At 39.3% G+C, this 16546-nt stretch overlaps 1 protein-coding gene across 2 annotated transcripts in view; it reads left to right on the top strand.

The window, feature by feature from the left end:
* Positions 1 to 16546, top strand: part of LOC110841259 (neurotrimin) — a 497850-nt gene that overhangs the window by 80979 nt on the left and 400325 nt on the right. The window contains exon 1 of one of the 2 annotated variants that reach the window (XM_087343407.1): positions 1202 to 1537. The exons of the other annotated variant lie outside the window; for it this stretch is intronic. The gene's annotated coding sequence lies outside the window, so the exon portion shown is untranslated. Of the gene's footprint in view, positions 1 to 1201; positions 1538 to 16546 lie in introns of those variants that run through there. 2 annotated transcript variants of the gene reach the window in all.

Raw genomic sequence — 16546 nt, 5'->3', positions numbered from 1 at the left:
TCTGTGAATTCTGTTTATTGACATTTCATATCTCACATTAATAGTCTACCTACATGCTGGTATAATATAGTTGACTGTGTATTACATCGTTTTAGTGGAGCAGGATATAACCAACTAACTAACTAACTAGATGGCTTACGGAACACAAATGTTCATCACAGAATTAACCAAAGCCCTCCACCGGACCCTGTCCTGGGCCAACAAAATCCAGTCTCCTTCAACTCCTATCTCCCATAGATCCCGCCTGAGATTATCCTCCCATCTACGTCTAGGTCTCCCCAGAGGTCTCTTCCCCTCAGGCTTCCCAAATAGTGGACCCAACCAACCAGATGGCTTACGGAACCCGAAGGTTCATCACCGAACTAACCAAAGCCCTCCACCGGACCCTGTCCTGGGTCAACAAAATCCAGTCTCATTCAACTCCTATCTCCCATAGATCCCGCCTGAGATTATCCTCCCATCTACGTCTAGGTCTCCCCAGAGGTCTCTTCCCCTCAGGCTTCCCAAATAGTGGACCCAACCAACTAGATGGCTGACCGAACCCGAAGGTTCATCACCGAACTAACCAAAGCCCTGTCCTGGGCCAACAAAATCCAGTCTCCTTCAACTCCTATCTCCCATAGATCCCGCCTGAGATTATCCTCCCATCTACGTCTAGGTCTCCCCAGCGGTCTCTTCCCCTCAGGCTTCCCAAATTAATTTATTATGTTTATTTTTGGAGTTACAAGTAACACACCGAGAATCGAGCTCAGGACACACTTTCCGGAGCATTGGCCCTCCTGTGTTATCTTTCTGGTTTCATGGAATAAATATTCCAAGTTTGGAACAAATTGGTTTACGCATTCTCGAGCTATAAGCCAACATTCACGTAACATACCCATAATTTCAGCTTCATATATGACGCAGTAAATAATCTTTCAACACGATTTGCTGTGAAACCAAAGGTGTTTTACAAAACAAATACTAGATGGCATTGCTGGTTTCTTTGGTCAATGACCAGTTCCTTTATGCAGCGGAAAAAAAACAATATATATCTCTCACTGTATTAAAAATTCCCTCCCTTATACATCAGAGATAAACTGAATTACGAGCATAATGTCGTGTTATCTTTGCTGTAATTCCGTACGTGTTTGTCTTCCACGTGTACTGCCACAGAACGCTAGTGGCGCGATCCGAGTTTCAGTTGTTTTTCGTAGAGCAGTTGGGTGGAGGGAGAAAGAAGCTGATTGGTCGCCGTGTGTAGGGCATGTTGTCAGGTGTATCTGAGTGGAGTTTCGTGTAGAAAACACGCAGAATAATTACTTACAAAGCCATGTTACTTTAATATGTGTTTAGTTACGTTTGTATTTCAATATACAGATACAATATCATGGTTTCGTGTTGAGAAGTGCACAAAATGGTAGGTTTCAAGGCTCTTGTGTTGTTATTTTAAACAGTTCTGGTCAGTGTTTTCGACCGTTGTGTGTGATTCAAGACATGGCGTATCTTCGTGACTCTTAGAACAGCAAACATGGCGTCTCTGCAACTAGCGATGTTGGTAAGTACAACAAATTTGTATTTTGGAGCGTGTATTTACGATGTGGAATTTGCTAAGTAACTTAATGGAGTTTAGCTGTAAAAAGAAATTAATTCAGTTCTTATTAGTAGAACGGATCATTTAGAGGTCGCAGGTACATTTAGACTTGGTCTGACCCCATCTTAATAATAGTTTAGAACGAAACTTGTTAGAATATATTGATGTAAATAAAATCCGAATTGAAGAATATATTAGTGGTTCTTAAATTACGTGATTGTCGTCAATTTAAGAGTAGAAATAGCCGAAATTAACCTTCGTACGTTCAGTTAGGCCTATGAGAATTTTTAATTAATCTTGTTCCTTGTTATAAAACGTTCTAAAAATATATATGAATTATCTGCGGACAAAGGAAGTGGACTACGCTTGAAAGTGTGCGCGTTTGACGATTGGTGGGTCGCTGAGTACAGTAATGACAGCTGTTTGCCTCCAAGGTCACACTTATCGTCCCTGCAGTTCACCCAATGGACGGAAATAGACTGGCTTGTATTCGGACTAGTCGGTGTAAGGTTGTTTACAGATTTGCCTGGAGCTCGTACAATATGGGCTTTAGTTGAAGTTGAAGTTGAAGTTGAGGTTGAGGGGTCACATGTCTGCATTACCAATCGTAATGCATTTTACGAAGTGTTTAAATATGTTTTACGTGCCAATTATGAATTACGCCTATTTAAATAGTATCAAAAAGTCAGTGCCCCGACATTTTAGAATCCAAGTGACGAATAGACGGATTGGACCACTAAATAATAAGTGAACAGGATGAATAATTTTCAGACACGTAACTCTGTAGCGCCGTGAATCATCATACTGATTTGGTTATGTAGTATTTAAGGAAGACGCAGTCTTGATAGACCAAGAATCATACACATGTGAGTAACGAATCTTGGAAGAAATCACAAACTTCGTTTAACAGAATCCTACATCAAAGCTATACTAGATTACGCACTTAATCAAGAAAGTCCCCGTCTTTTATGGAACTTAAAGGTTCATTACCATGTTCACAAAAGCGTACTACCGGCCCCTATACAGTGTCAGTTTAATGTAATCTACGCCTTAGAAACTTATTATGTTCAGGTCCATTTTAATATTATCATTCCATCTGTTAGGAGGTTTTTGAAATAATATTGATGTTATTAGTAAGATAGAGTCCTGTCACCACGGCATGACACGTCCTCGGGCTGAGGATAAAGGAACAGCCTCCAGTTATATATATTGAACAAGCAGTTGCGGACAGCCGACGAGGGGTGGTACTCCAGCTTGGGGGTTGGGCGTGAGGCTAAACTACCTTTCATCTTAAAAAAACTTTCTTGTTTCAAAAAAAATATAACCGAAAGGCCTCGGAACAGGACGAAGTCTTTAGTAAGACGTCGAGGGCGACTGGATTTTGTTGGCCCAGGACAGGGTCCGGTGGAGGGCTTTGGTTAATTCGGTGATGAACCTTCGGGTTCCGTAAGCCATCTGGTTGGTTGGGTCCACTATTTGGGAAGCCTGAGGGGAAGAGACCTCTGGGGAGACCTAGACGTAGATGGGAGGATAATCTCAGGCGGGAGGAAGCCTGAGGGGAAGAGACCTCTGGGGAGACCTAGACGTAGATGGGAGGATAATCTCAGGCGGGATCTAAGGGAGATAGGAGTTGAAGGAGACTGGATTTTGTTGGCCCAGGACAGGGTCCGGTGGAGGGCTTTGGTTAATTCGGTGATGAACCTTCGGGTTCTGTAAGCCATCTAGTTAGTTAGATATTTGGTATCTTGTTTAGTAAATTCGTTAGTTACGTAATTCGTAGCGAGATATTTACGTTACAAATAAAATTCCGGGAGAAATGCTACAAAGTTTTTGTACATAAAAATGGATTTCTGGCTGTAACACGAGGGACATGCACATATGACGTGGCTGTTATACGTCACTTAGTAGATTGGACGAAAACTTATACGCCTAAAAGAGTACGAAGTGTTCCTAATCAGATAATTATCCCGATTTAGAAGCTGTCTGAGTATAAATATTTTAAGGTCTCTGAATTTCAACTGTCTTTTGTCTCACCAGAGGCTGTAATGATAGAAAATGTCCTTGGAGTTCTATAAACAACCGAAGACAAATTTCTGGTACTTATGGACCAAAAGAACGAGACGTGATGAAACAGAAAAGTTGTAAATGAGGATGATAACGGAAGCAGTGATAAGAGGGGATAAGGAATTGCAATTCGAAACTACAAACATCGAAAACTAAATTGGGCAAAAAAATAATGAAAATGGAATGAAATGGAAATACGACTGACAAATAACAAAGGAGCAACGCAACGCGACATACTTGAGACAAAAGCCATGGCGAAACATAGAAACGTCAGCGGACGAAGGGAGCAGAAGCAGGCAAGAAGAAATTACTGAGAGACAGATAGACGAAGAGAGAGGATGCGGATAGATGGACCAAGGGGAGGGAGGCGGGGGTGGGCGAAAGGGTTTAATTTTCTCCGAGATTCCATCACCATAAATCGCTTGTGTTGGCTGCTGGCGCCCTGTACTCTGAGCGCCCCTGTGGAGGGCACCAAATTCCGGTAATGATTTACCGACGCCGAAAAGACGAATAAACAGGGAATTCAGAACGTAAATCGAAGAATATTCCTTTTACTTCATATCAGATTTTGGAAAAACACAGAACGAAGACAAAGTGTACTTTTGCTGTTCTGACGATTGGAGTAAGGACTTGTGGCGACGTGGAATATTAAAATGCAGCGAGCTTTGGCGTGTGATAATATAACTCCAACAGCCACGGTGGACTAGGGGTTAGAGCGCTGGCCTTGTAATTCGGGTTCGATTCCCGGCGGTGCCCGAATTTATAACTTGTGTTGGGCAAGGCCGTGGTCTAGGCAACACGGAGTTTTCCTCCGTGGCATCCCAACAATTACTCCATTCACACACAGAAGAAGGCAATGGCAAACCACTTCTGGATCATCTGCCAAGAACGTATATGAACAGGTCCCAGTCCGAGAAAAGGATGGAAGGATCCTGTTCATATGGACCTGTCGTCAGACAGAACACTAAATAATAATAAGATGAGGTGGTCTAGCGGTTAGAACGCTGGCCTTGTAATCCTGGGGTCTCGGGTTCGAATTTATAACTTGTGTTGGGCAAGGCCGTGGTCTAGGCAACACGGAGTTTTCCTCCGTGGCATCCCAACAATTACTCCATTCACACACAGAAGAAGGCAATGGCAAACCACTTCTGGATCATCTGCCAAGAACGTATATGAACAGGTCCCAGTCCGAGAAAAGGATGGAAGGATCCTGTTCATATGGACCTGTCGTCAGACAGGACACTAAATAATAATAATAATAATATAACTGCATGTAGCTATGTACTCTTTGAGAATATGACAGTCCACGTGTTTTATGGTTCTTTATCGTGTTCAAAAGGGTCCCGTCACGGGTTACTATTCTGAGTGAGATAAATCCAATCGAAACCTCCAGTCGTATTCTATTAAAATCGATTTCAATAGTAATACTACCGTTTGAAATTTTACGCTAATATATTAAGTAATATTTTTATGAAAAGTTTTTGTCTCGAAGAAAACGCCCCGCGTCTCCATAACGTTAGTCGATTAAATGATGCCGTTTAAGGAAATGATAGTTGTTTGTTCTAAAAATTATACAAACATAAATACACCCCGTTGGCAAAGTGCAGAGTTAACAAAATCTTAAAACGAGCGGTGTAAGTAGTTACCACATTTATTTAAAAATGTTAACAAGGAAGAAAGTTTTGTGAAAGTGGCTCTTTCTCCAATTCAGGTTTTGACAATCAAATGTTGTGTGCAGTGTATTTTTCTCGTTACCTGCCACACGTTCATCCTGTTTTTAAACTTTTTGTTTGTTTAATAAGCTAGAAATTAATGGAGGAAGTTTATAAAGTATGTAGTAATATATAAGTTTGTAATTTTCTCCGTTTATATTTCATATGTCTAGTCCCTGTTACCTTAATTTCCAAATACGCGTAATATCTTTTTTTTTCGTTCAGAGTGAGAGAAAATTTTATTCCTATAGGAATTGATGTATTTCTCACGGAGGCGAATGTAAAGATGGTTGTCTTCTGTGTTGTCGTCTCGTGTAGTTCGAAACAATTTCACCGACGTTTCAGAATTGCGTGTCATTCATTATTGAGGCAGTAAACGCCTCTGAAACGTCGATGAATGTCTGCTAGAGTACACGGCGCAAACTCTCAGACGACAGCCATCTTCATAAAGCCGTGAAGGCCTGGAAATATCATCAATCAGTCTTTTGATTGGTAATTTATTAATTTCGTCGTTAACCCGCCGACATTGAGTCACTGATTTAGTGAGTGAGTCGGCCTGTTAGTTACCACGTTGCACGGCCGATGTGGGTCCACGTTTCAGGGTGAGAAATGCGATGGATGCAGGGTACTTGGTTAGCCAGCGATCCCAGCAATCTTGAGAATTGGCTGCCTCCAATTCATCCCCACACAGTAGCACCTTGCCTTTTCACCTATCCCCTCTTCATTACAACTTTTAGGAGGCAATAAATTGAAGGAGAGGCCAAAGTACCAGAAATTCCAGCGAATGATGTTAAAAAAAAGAACTTTCCAATATACAGGGTGGTTCAAAAGTTAGGGCCAAACTGAAGGGACTCAGAGAGAACAACTTTCGAATAGGAATCCATGTCCTCCGAAGTTATCCTGAGTTAGTCGAGGCTGTTGAAGGAAGATAAGTCAGATAACACACCGATAATCGTATTTTGCTATTCTCCTACTAGCTTAATTTTGTTCTTTTATTAATATACAAGGATTACAGTAACAATCTTACAAACCAAATTGTCTCAGCGGTGTGTTATCTGACTTCTGTTCCTTCAATGGCCTCGACTGACTCAGGATAACTTCGGAGGACGTGGATTCCTATTCGAAAGTTGTTCTCTCTGAGTCCCTCTATACGCTCCTTCAGTTTGGCCCTAACCTTTTGAAACACCCTGTATATGCCGGAGAAACACGAAGGCTGCTGAAAAGAAATGTTTTACAGGTTTAGTAAAGCGGGCCCTTCTGTCAGACACGCCGTGTCCAGACTCGAAATATTCGGGCTTCGAACATCTCACAATATTGGCGTCTTTATACCAGTTATAAAAAAAATCTGTTTCTAGACTCACCCGAAAATTCGTATTTTTTAGAAACGAAATTTCATTAGCATGGATCGACAGCACGTGGATTATTTTATCGATTGTGAAAAAGAGAGAGAGAGTCATGAAAGACGATAAAACATAAGACGCTTATTTCGAGGGGGGGGGGGGGGTTCCCAGTATTTGCCCACTTGTCTTCAGAATAAAAGTGAACATTTTGGGGGTGATTAAGAATAAAAGTTTGGGACAGACAGAAATTTTTATGTTGTTATTAATTTGTGGTGAAGTTATAATTTGGAAAGTTAAGTAAATAATTTAGTGGCATCCGCTGGAGAGGGAGGGGGGTAAATTTTGATTAATTTAAATCGGGAGGGGCTGCATGAGAAGCTTGCAGTGGCAACTTGGAACTTGGGAACCATCTCAGCATTTGCTTGAAGACAGAGGAAAACCAAGGAAAACCTGTGTCGAGATGACCGCTCCCTGGACCTTCCGGATGCACCACTGACTACTAGCCAGCGGTCCTGCAGACAATAGCGGAATATAGTAGCCCCCTAGATCTCCCTAACACGTGTACCACAGAGTTTATCGATAGTTTCAATGTGCGTGGTTTAACTTGTACAATAACTGACATTTGTTCGCCACCAAATATAATATATCGGTGTAAATAATTTGTGTAAAATGGATGGGAGAATCACAGCTTCGATTAATGGTTTAATTATGCAAACTAATGTAAAATACATGGCGATACAAAACGAAATTTATGTAGCTCAACGAACATAATGTTAACTCAGGTTGGAAATACATCGATGGCTGTCTTGCGGGTTGTTGGCGTCGTGTAGTCTGGTAGAAGTTTGCCGACGTTTCAGAGGTACTTTCTGCCTCGGTCATTAGAGCGATAAACGTCCACACACAAAAAAATCTACCTGATGATGGAGGCAGAATGTATCTCTAAAATGTCGATAGGTTGAATGTTTGTGGTTTGAACATCCATGGACAAAAATGTAGTCAACTTGTTTTATTATTAACTTCAGCGTCTATTTTTGCTGTTGGAATGACGAAGTTTACAGACTTTATCGAGGGTATGGATGGTGTTCAAATGGTGTCGTATGTGGACTGGACCCTGTGAAAAAACACAAACCCCGCGGTCAGGGCAACAAGTGCTTGGTATTTATCATAAATGGGATTACACAGGTCTGATTGATTCTTATGGAAGTTGTCACTAAGGCCATTTTAGGGATGTAATTTTTGTGATAACGTACTGACATATTTTTTATCGTATCTATTGCAGTTTGAATATAAAAAATCTTGATTAATCTTGTTCTGCAGGTTTTGATGTTTGTCGATGTGTTATTTGGTGTCGTGTACCAGTTAAGGTCTGCATGTGTTGTTCCCGATATAACGAGGGTTTCATGAATTAGGTTTATTAACGCTAGGTTAGAGTTGATAGAGGATTATTTATTCAGGATGGGTAGACTTTCTTGAGTCTGTACTTATATTTATTCATGTATTTATTTTATTTTATTTTATACATGTGATGTGCAGGTACGTATTGAGTCATGCATTATGCCAGTGTATCTTATTTCACTTTTGCAGGAAATGAATCTACTGTTTCCTTAAAAAAACCGTGATCGAGAATTTGTTATACATTGGTCTAAATCCTTGCTGTTTAAAATCCGGGCCCTAACTATTTAAGATGATGTTTAATTTGTGAGAGTCACCAGTAGCGATGTTTCGCGGAAAGGAACATAAATATTAAAAGTAATTTACAATTATAATTGTTTCGAACCGCAGTGAAGTGGATTCATAATTCTAAGTACAAACGTGTCGAAATAAATTAATGCCGACTCCGTCAGTGATTAATTTCATGCTATCATTTATATATCTGTATTTTTGTTAATATAATTTTAATTTTATTCTTTATTATTAATCTACATTCCATAAATTGTAAGAAAAAGTCTGATGTTAGAGGTGCATTTGCGCTGATTATAAGAAGAATCTTGAACGTTTTTTTTTCAAGGTTCAATCAAACTGAGAAAATCCAGTAAAACGCTTTGAAAAAAAAAATTGTTTTCACATCAAAATACAATATAATTCCACGTGTTATCACACCTCATGTTTACCGCAAACAAAAAGAAATTATGCGTTGTTTTCCGATCAGATTTGAACATAATTCTACATCACAACAATTTCCGACTGTGTTTACAGTTCATACTGGCTAGTTTTCTACGGGAATCGAAATTGAACAAATTGAAAACAGTGTACCAAAGGTCACACCTAGACAGCAATATCAAAATTTTGGTATAATCCGTAAAGTACGAGGCACAGAACAGTCGAATTCATGGCTTGGCGTCGAGATGGTTTCAGAATGTAGCCTTGGTGGGGGGGGAGGAGGCTCTGCCCCGCGATGGACTGGGAGAGATAAGGCAGCAATTTGTCGCATCCGTTGTCTGCTACAGCGGCGGTGGGGAGACATCTACCGGATTTCACGCTCAATATGGTTTAAGTAAGCTCTCGTAACGAACGGTCTTGAAAACAGTGTCGAACTGAGATAGTGGTGGAATGTCTCAGGAGGAATTAGATGTTTTACAAGCCTGTTATTAACCCGTAATGGACAAAGCTCGCTTATTTAAACAACCAGTCCCTACCGCGAAGAAAACACAACCCATTACCATTACAAAAAACAAATAAACTGTTGACGTTTAAGGATATTCTTCACGAAACTAACAAGTGAATTTTGTGGGCCAAAAATGAATTATCGATTTTTGGAACAGGTGGTACATACAGTTACCACTAGACTTTAATATTGTGGTCTTGTGGGATGATTAGTAAGAAGTCACTAAAGTTTCGAAGGAACCTGTTGCCTTCATCTTCATATTATACTCTGAAAATAATGTAGAAGAACCTTTCGTAACCTTGGTAACCACAGTTGAATCTTCACGTTGTGATAACCAAGGAATCGTAAGTCGGTATTTTGACAGCAGTCAAATTAATCGTATATAATAATATTAATATAAGTCTAAGGTTTAATTAAATATATTCAAACACGGAAAATGAGTTGTTCTGCAAGTTTTAATCATGACCCCAAGTTTATTTCATTCTTTCTGAGATTTAAAAAAGAAACTGGGTAAAGACAATGGATGAATGTCTTTGTAAGGCATTGCGTAGAATAAGATCTTGTCCTGAATACAAATGTGTGATTTCGTCTGAAATGTCTTAAGAAAACAGAGGATTTCGTAGTGGATTCTCGTGTTACCCCGAGACTGTTTTGTGCGTGAAATGAATGTACGTAAATGGGCCAACATAGCGTAAGGAATAAATTCTATTTTAAATGTTTGTATTTTTTTTTGCCAAATAGTTATATAACAAACGCGTTTAGGAAACAACCGATGTGTTTAAATTGAGTCTACAAGGAAATAATAAAAGCAGTTTGAGAAATATTTCTTTTTCTGTTAAAACCGTATATTTTACAGCCAGGGAAATGAGGAATAATTATTCTGAAATGTCTTTTATTCTGTTACAAGGAGCCAGGTTTGTTTTTTAACTTTGATAAACTCGCATTGACACTAATGGACCTCTCGAGGACAATACAACAAACAAATTAGATCAACACATACGTCAGGAACAAATGTCACTCTTGCGGGAAGGGTTAGGTGTATTTGTATTACCTGAAACGTCGTGAACCATCTAACGTTCACTCCTACCGTCATAGTGTATTTATTAATGCGTTAGAAGCTCAGATATATAAAGTGAGTACGATACTTAAGGTTAATGTGAAATGCAGACAGAATTGTTGGTTAACTGACGTAAAGAAAGGAATTTAAAGACATAGGCGTACACGAGTGGATGATATTAATATAGATCTTTGGGGAATATGTTTGAAGTCAGTTATACTGTTTAGTGGTGGGCTACTTTGAATACGCCGGCGACAACTTTTGGTTCTGTAGTAGGCCGTCTGAGCGGCTTACAGCTTCTTAAGAGTGATTAAGTTCCGTGAATGTTTATTATTATTTATTATATTTAGTGTTCTGTCTGAGGACAGGTCCATATGAACAGGATCCTTCCATCCTTTTCTCTTCTCGGACTGGGACCTGTTCATATACGTTCTTGGCAGATGATCCAGAAGTGGTTTGCCATTGCCTTCTTCTGTGTGTGAATGGAGTAATTGTTGGGATGCCACGGAGAAACCGGGGAAGCATTTGCATTTTTATTTGCGTGTTTTGTATGATTGGTTCTTAAACAGCGTTAAGCAGTTAATCTTTGTAATGGAGAAGAGTTGTGTTTTCTTTGCGGTACGGCCTGGATTCTTTTATGTCATTTACAATCGTTTCGGCTTCATAGTGTTAAACACGAATCTCTGAAACTGTTTTCGACCATGTCGAGTTGTTTTTACACACATATTTAAGATAATTTCACGAACTTAATCATATTAATATTTCGATTTCCATCTCGTGTTAGGTAGTTTGTGATGAATCATGGCTTCAGGTTTCACTGAAATAAAACAGTCATTACTATAATCTCCAGAAAAACTTGTCACTTGGAGTTGCTGACATTCGTAATTTTTAAATGACTTACTAAAATACAAATATGGCGACCGTGTGGCGAGAATTAAAAATATATGCTCCATCCACCCTCCCCTTACGTGTGACGTAAAGTAAACTCCAAGGTAATATTCTAGTGTTTTCCTATGTGTACTGAGGAATACCACGATGATCCTCAGTGAGGATAGAATGTAGGTTAGGTAATTTTGAGGTCTAAATATTTTGTCTTCCCGTCTGATTTCTAAGAACCTGAAAATTAAAGTACACAAAACAAAAATCTTGCCTGTTGTTTTGTATGGGTGCGAAACATGGTCTCTCACTCAGAGGGAGGAACACAGATTGCAGGTGTTTGAGAATCGGGTGTTGAGGAGGATATTTGGGCCTAGGAGAGAAGACGATGGGGTATAGAGAAAACTGCACAATGACGAGCTTAAAAATCTGTACTCCTCCCCCAATATTGTCAGGGTGATTAAGTCGAGAATAATGAGATGGGCTGGGCATGTAGCGCGCATGGAAGGGACAAGAGGTGTGCACCGGGTGTTTGTTGGGAAGCCTGAGGGGAAGAGACCGCTGGGGAGACCTAGACGTAGATGGGAGGATAATCTCAGGCGGGATCTATGGGAGATAGGAGTTGAAGGAGACTGGATTTTGTTGGCCCAGGACAGGGTCCGGTGGAGGGCTTTGGTTAATTCGGTGATGAACCTTCGGGTTCGGTAAGCCATCTGGTTGGTTGGGTCCACTATTTGGGAAGCGTGAGGGGAAGAGACCTCTGGGGAGACCTAGACGTAGATGGGAGGATAATGTCAGGCGGGATCTTTGGGAGATAGGAGTTGAAGGAGACTGGATTTTGTTGGCCCAGGACAGGGCTTTGGTTAGTTCGGTGATGAACCTTCGGGTTCGGTAAGCCATCTAGTTGTTTAGTTAGTTTAAAATCTTGGGTCTAATGCTTCTGAGACAGTTTGTAACAGACTGTACCTGGACACTTCTGTAGGGCGTTTTGACCTCTGTGCCTCTTATTCTATCGACTGCAGCTGACTGACACTCGCGAAGTGAAAATGTCCCCTCGGAAATGACTATTGCTTGTCCCAGCTCTCAATACGGCTACAGGGAAAATTCAATTTTCCCTGCTGTCACGACATGCTCTTTAAATTGAATGAATGTGTCATGATAATCATCACGCACTTTTTTTTTTTGTATTTCTGTGTTCGAGTACATGGTTGGACCAAAATAAACAAGCACGTTTTGTGTTTTGTGCCCCTTATGAAAACTGTCATGGCGTTTGTTGATGAAGAAACAGAATTTCTGCTAGAAAATTCATCGGTAATATTGAATTTAATTTTAGTGTATCGTTAAGATCCAGAATTGTGGACAGGCTTATAAATAGAGATTCCATTTATTTCTAGACTAATTTGTTGAAGAATAAAGGATTGGGAAATATAAAAATTAAGTGCTTGTATAGTGTGTATAGTGAGCAGGATCGGCGATTTTTAGGAAAGAGTAAAAACAGATCTTGATTTATGTGAGATCATTGCAGTTTGTAAACCGGTGATCCCAATATTTTATGACGCTGACGGGTAACACGGTTGTGGGGTTTTGCGAAGTTTTGGGGTGTTCATAATCTTAAAAACCTGGAATTGTGGGTAAGTATGTTTATACGCTTATAGCTCTAGAAGGGATAAACAGATTTGCACCAAATTATGTATGCTTATTCGACGACACCAGGAAGAGAACACGGGACGGTCAAAACTTGAGAAAATTTATTCTGACTTCGATTCCGGGAGAAGATGATTTCTTTAACTAGGTAATTAAGTTCAAGTGATCTAATCTAACCAAATGTAGTTTAACCAAAACTAACCTAATCAAACAAAAATTCAGCCTAGCCTAACCCGTTGGAGGCGACGCGAACAGTCGCATTTCTGTCGTCTCGACGCCGAATTAGACTTAAACATGAAGCCAAGTTAAACTTCAGGATCGCGACCTGCTATTAGACGCCATGATTAAAAATTGTAAATGAAAGTTGTTGGGTAAATGTAGCTGTTCTATAATTTTCTATGAAATAATTTTTAACAGGAACAAATGATAGGCATTAATATACAATTAGAAATTTAAAAAAAAAATTATATATACTTGAAAGAATGGCAGTACTATCTAAGTCGGGCTAAGATAGAAAAAGTAACTTAATTAAACGGAAATGAAGTTAAAATTATTAAAAATGGAAGGTCCAATATCCATACCGAGTGTTACGAAATCCGTATTATCGTTGTATATGATATTTATACCGCCACGGTGGTCTAGCGGTTAGAACGCTGGCCTTGTAATCCTGGGGTCTCGGGTTCGAATTTATAACTTGTGTTGGGCAAGGCCGTGGTCTAGGCAACACGGAGTTTTCCTCCGTGGCATCCCAACAATTACTCCATTCACACACAGAAGAAGGCAATGGCAAACCACTTCTGGATCATCTGCCAAGAACGTATATGAACAGGTCCCAGTCCGAGAAAAGGATGGAAGGATCCTGTTCATATGGACCTGTCGTCAGACAGAACACTAAATAATAATAATAATAATAATAATGATATTTATAAATTTATGTTTATCAGTTACATACGTACACTTCCTAATTGAATTACGAATAAGTATATTTATTTTCGGAATCCTGAATGCTGTGTTGATGTTCAGTTTTTATTACTGGTCAGCTGTAGAATAACTAGATCACTAATTAACCCTTGACAAATTAGTCCTACCTGAAAGAAAACACGTGTTTCTGTCACAAAATCAGTTGATTAATCCTATTTAAGGAAAGAAATCGGTTTTCTACTTTGGAAATCATACGAAATCCATAAACACACTCTGCGAGCAAAACTCATAGATGTTCTTCTTCTTCTCATTATTATTATTATTATTATTATTATTATTATTATTATTATGTACTTCATGCGAATCAGCTGCTAATGTCTGCGGGGACGTGGACATATTCGAGACGAAAATTGTTACACTTCATCACATTCTATAAAAGTCTAATTTACTTAATTGATTTAAATTATTTTTACAAATATATTAATGTATTTGGTAGCAATTGTCTTTGTGTATTAGCGTCCTGTATACTCATGCATTTCTATAATCTATTTGTTGTTACTTTTTTATATTTATAACTTTGTTCGTGAGCTCATCTCTTGTGCTGTATCTGTAATTGTCCTTCAGGCTGTTGATACAGAACACTAATAATAAAGAATTGAATTATTATTATTATTATTGTAAAACTATTAGGTGATTAAAATCATCTCTCCAAAGACGCTCGTTGCACACGGAGGCTTTGCTGCTGACTCAACCAATAATTGATTCTCTTTTTTTGCTAGATAGCAGTGTAGTCAATAGCAAAGTAACCGTGTCACATTCAGACTTTTAGCTGTGCTGTAGTTATAGAATAGTCTGATTAAATTATATTCCTCATCAACTTTTTTGCCGTTGGTTCGCTCAGTTTGAAGAACAAACATTCATTTACAGATATCCCAATTGCATATGAAGTTACGTCTCGCCGCTAAATTTTATAAAACTTACAGACTAACAGTGAAACATTGTAACCGTCTCGCCGTTCCTAGTTAGGTTAGGTTAGGTTCGGTTGGGTTAGGTTAGGTTAGGTTAGGTTAGGTTAGTTTAGGTTAGGTTACGTTAGAATTTTCAGTCTGTTAACTACAAACGTAAAGTTACAGAAGACTCTAATTTTTACGTTTTCTTTGATATGGGTGTAAAACATGGTCTTTCATATTAAGGGAATAACACAGTTTGGGTATGTTTCAGAACTGGGTGGTAAGGAAACATTTTATACTTAAGAAGTTGGAGAAAATTGTGTAATTAGAAGATTTATAATTTCTATTATTCAACCAAATACGATGATGTAATGTAGTGTAATGAGATGTACACACATATAAGATGCATGGGGGAGATAAAAAATATAAACAAAATTTAAGTTGCATATCCAAAAAGGAAAAGAAAACTTTGAAAACATGGAGAAAAATGAGAGAAAAATACGGTGGGAGGGTTGGATTAATCTGGCTCAATATAGGAACCAGTGCCGGGTTGCTGTGAACACGGTAATGAACATTCTGATTCCCTGGAGTTATTGAGTAGCTGAGCAACTATCAGCTTCTTGAGCTGGACTTTGATCCACGGAGCTACTAGTTATGGTTCCTGCCTAATGGTAGATGATCTTTCATACGATGAAACAGCTCAGTCCTTAAACATCATGTTGGACGTTGTCTGAGGTATAGTTATATACGCGACGTTTCGGCACTTTTCTCTGCTACCATCTTCAGGTGATAGTGTAGGTGTGCGTTGTAGAAGACAGCTACGCACATTTGAGCCAAGAATTTGTGAAGTTAATGATAACAAGATGAAAGAATATTTAAAAGAAAATATGTTTTTCATTAACCCACGTCTTTAAGTTCCAGACGACGTTTAATTGAAAATATCTTTTACGGAGTCACATAAGTTGGTACGATTTTCCGTGTTACGAAGCTCAGTTTTGCACCAATAAAAAATTACGTGACTTTTTCTTAGTTTTACCATTTTTGTGAGAGACTTGATTGAACTGTCTATGTCAGTAATTGTCTTCCCAGATGTAAAAATCCCTAGAACAGAATAATTCTTTCAACACGTTCTTAGCAGCGGTCACAAACTTTATGTACTGTGACACACAGATCACACGCGACAAAGAATATTACGTACTTAAACTCACGAGACATGTGACACAGCGCGCCATGACGGAAACACCGTGTTAGCAGTCGAGGTTCGGCTAACATAACTCTATAGTGTATCGTGTCTGTGGACCCACGTTAAGCCAGGACTAGGCGGCTAACACCGTCTCTCTGCTTGGGATGACTGTGGATTTATTTTATCTAACAGGTTCTCTGAGTTTAATGAATGAATAACCATTGAACAACGAAAGAAAGGCTTTTATGTTTCATTTTCAAAGTTTTAGTCGAGCCAACATGAACTCTGTGTTAGAATTCTGATTTGATTTGATTTTTTTGTATTTTTGTTGGGGCAAGGATCTAACCAAAATTATTAGTTATTATGAACGTGGTCTAGCAGTTAGAACGCTGGCCTTGTAATCCTGGGGTCTCGGGTTCGATTCCCGGCGGTGCCCGAATTTATAACTTGTGTTGGGCAAGGCCGTGGTCTAGGCAACACGGAGTTTTCCTCCGTGGCATCCCAACAATTACTCCATTCACACACAGAAGAAGGCAATGGCAAACCACTTCTGGATCATCTGCCAAGAACGTATATGAACAGGTCCCAGTCCGAGAAAAGGATGGAAGGATTCTGTTCATA

The sequence above is a fragment of the Zootermopsis nevadensis genome, unplaced genomic scaffold (genome assembly GCF_977971745.1).
Source record: "Zootermopsis nevadensis isolate Lab colony 2312 unplaced genomic scaffold, Znev_1.0 Znev_ptg000005l, whole genome shotgun sequence".
Lineage (NCBI taxonomy): Eukaryota > Metazoa > Arthropoda > Insecta > Blattodea > Termopsidae > Zootermopsis > Zootermopsis nevadensis.
The sequence above is the reverse complement of the archived record's forward strand: the minus strand, read 5'-3'. Positions and strand labels throughout refer to the sequence as shown.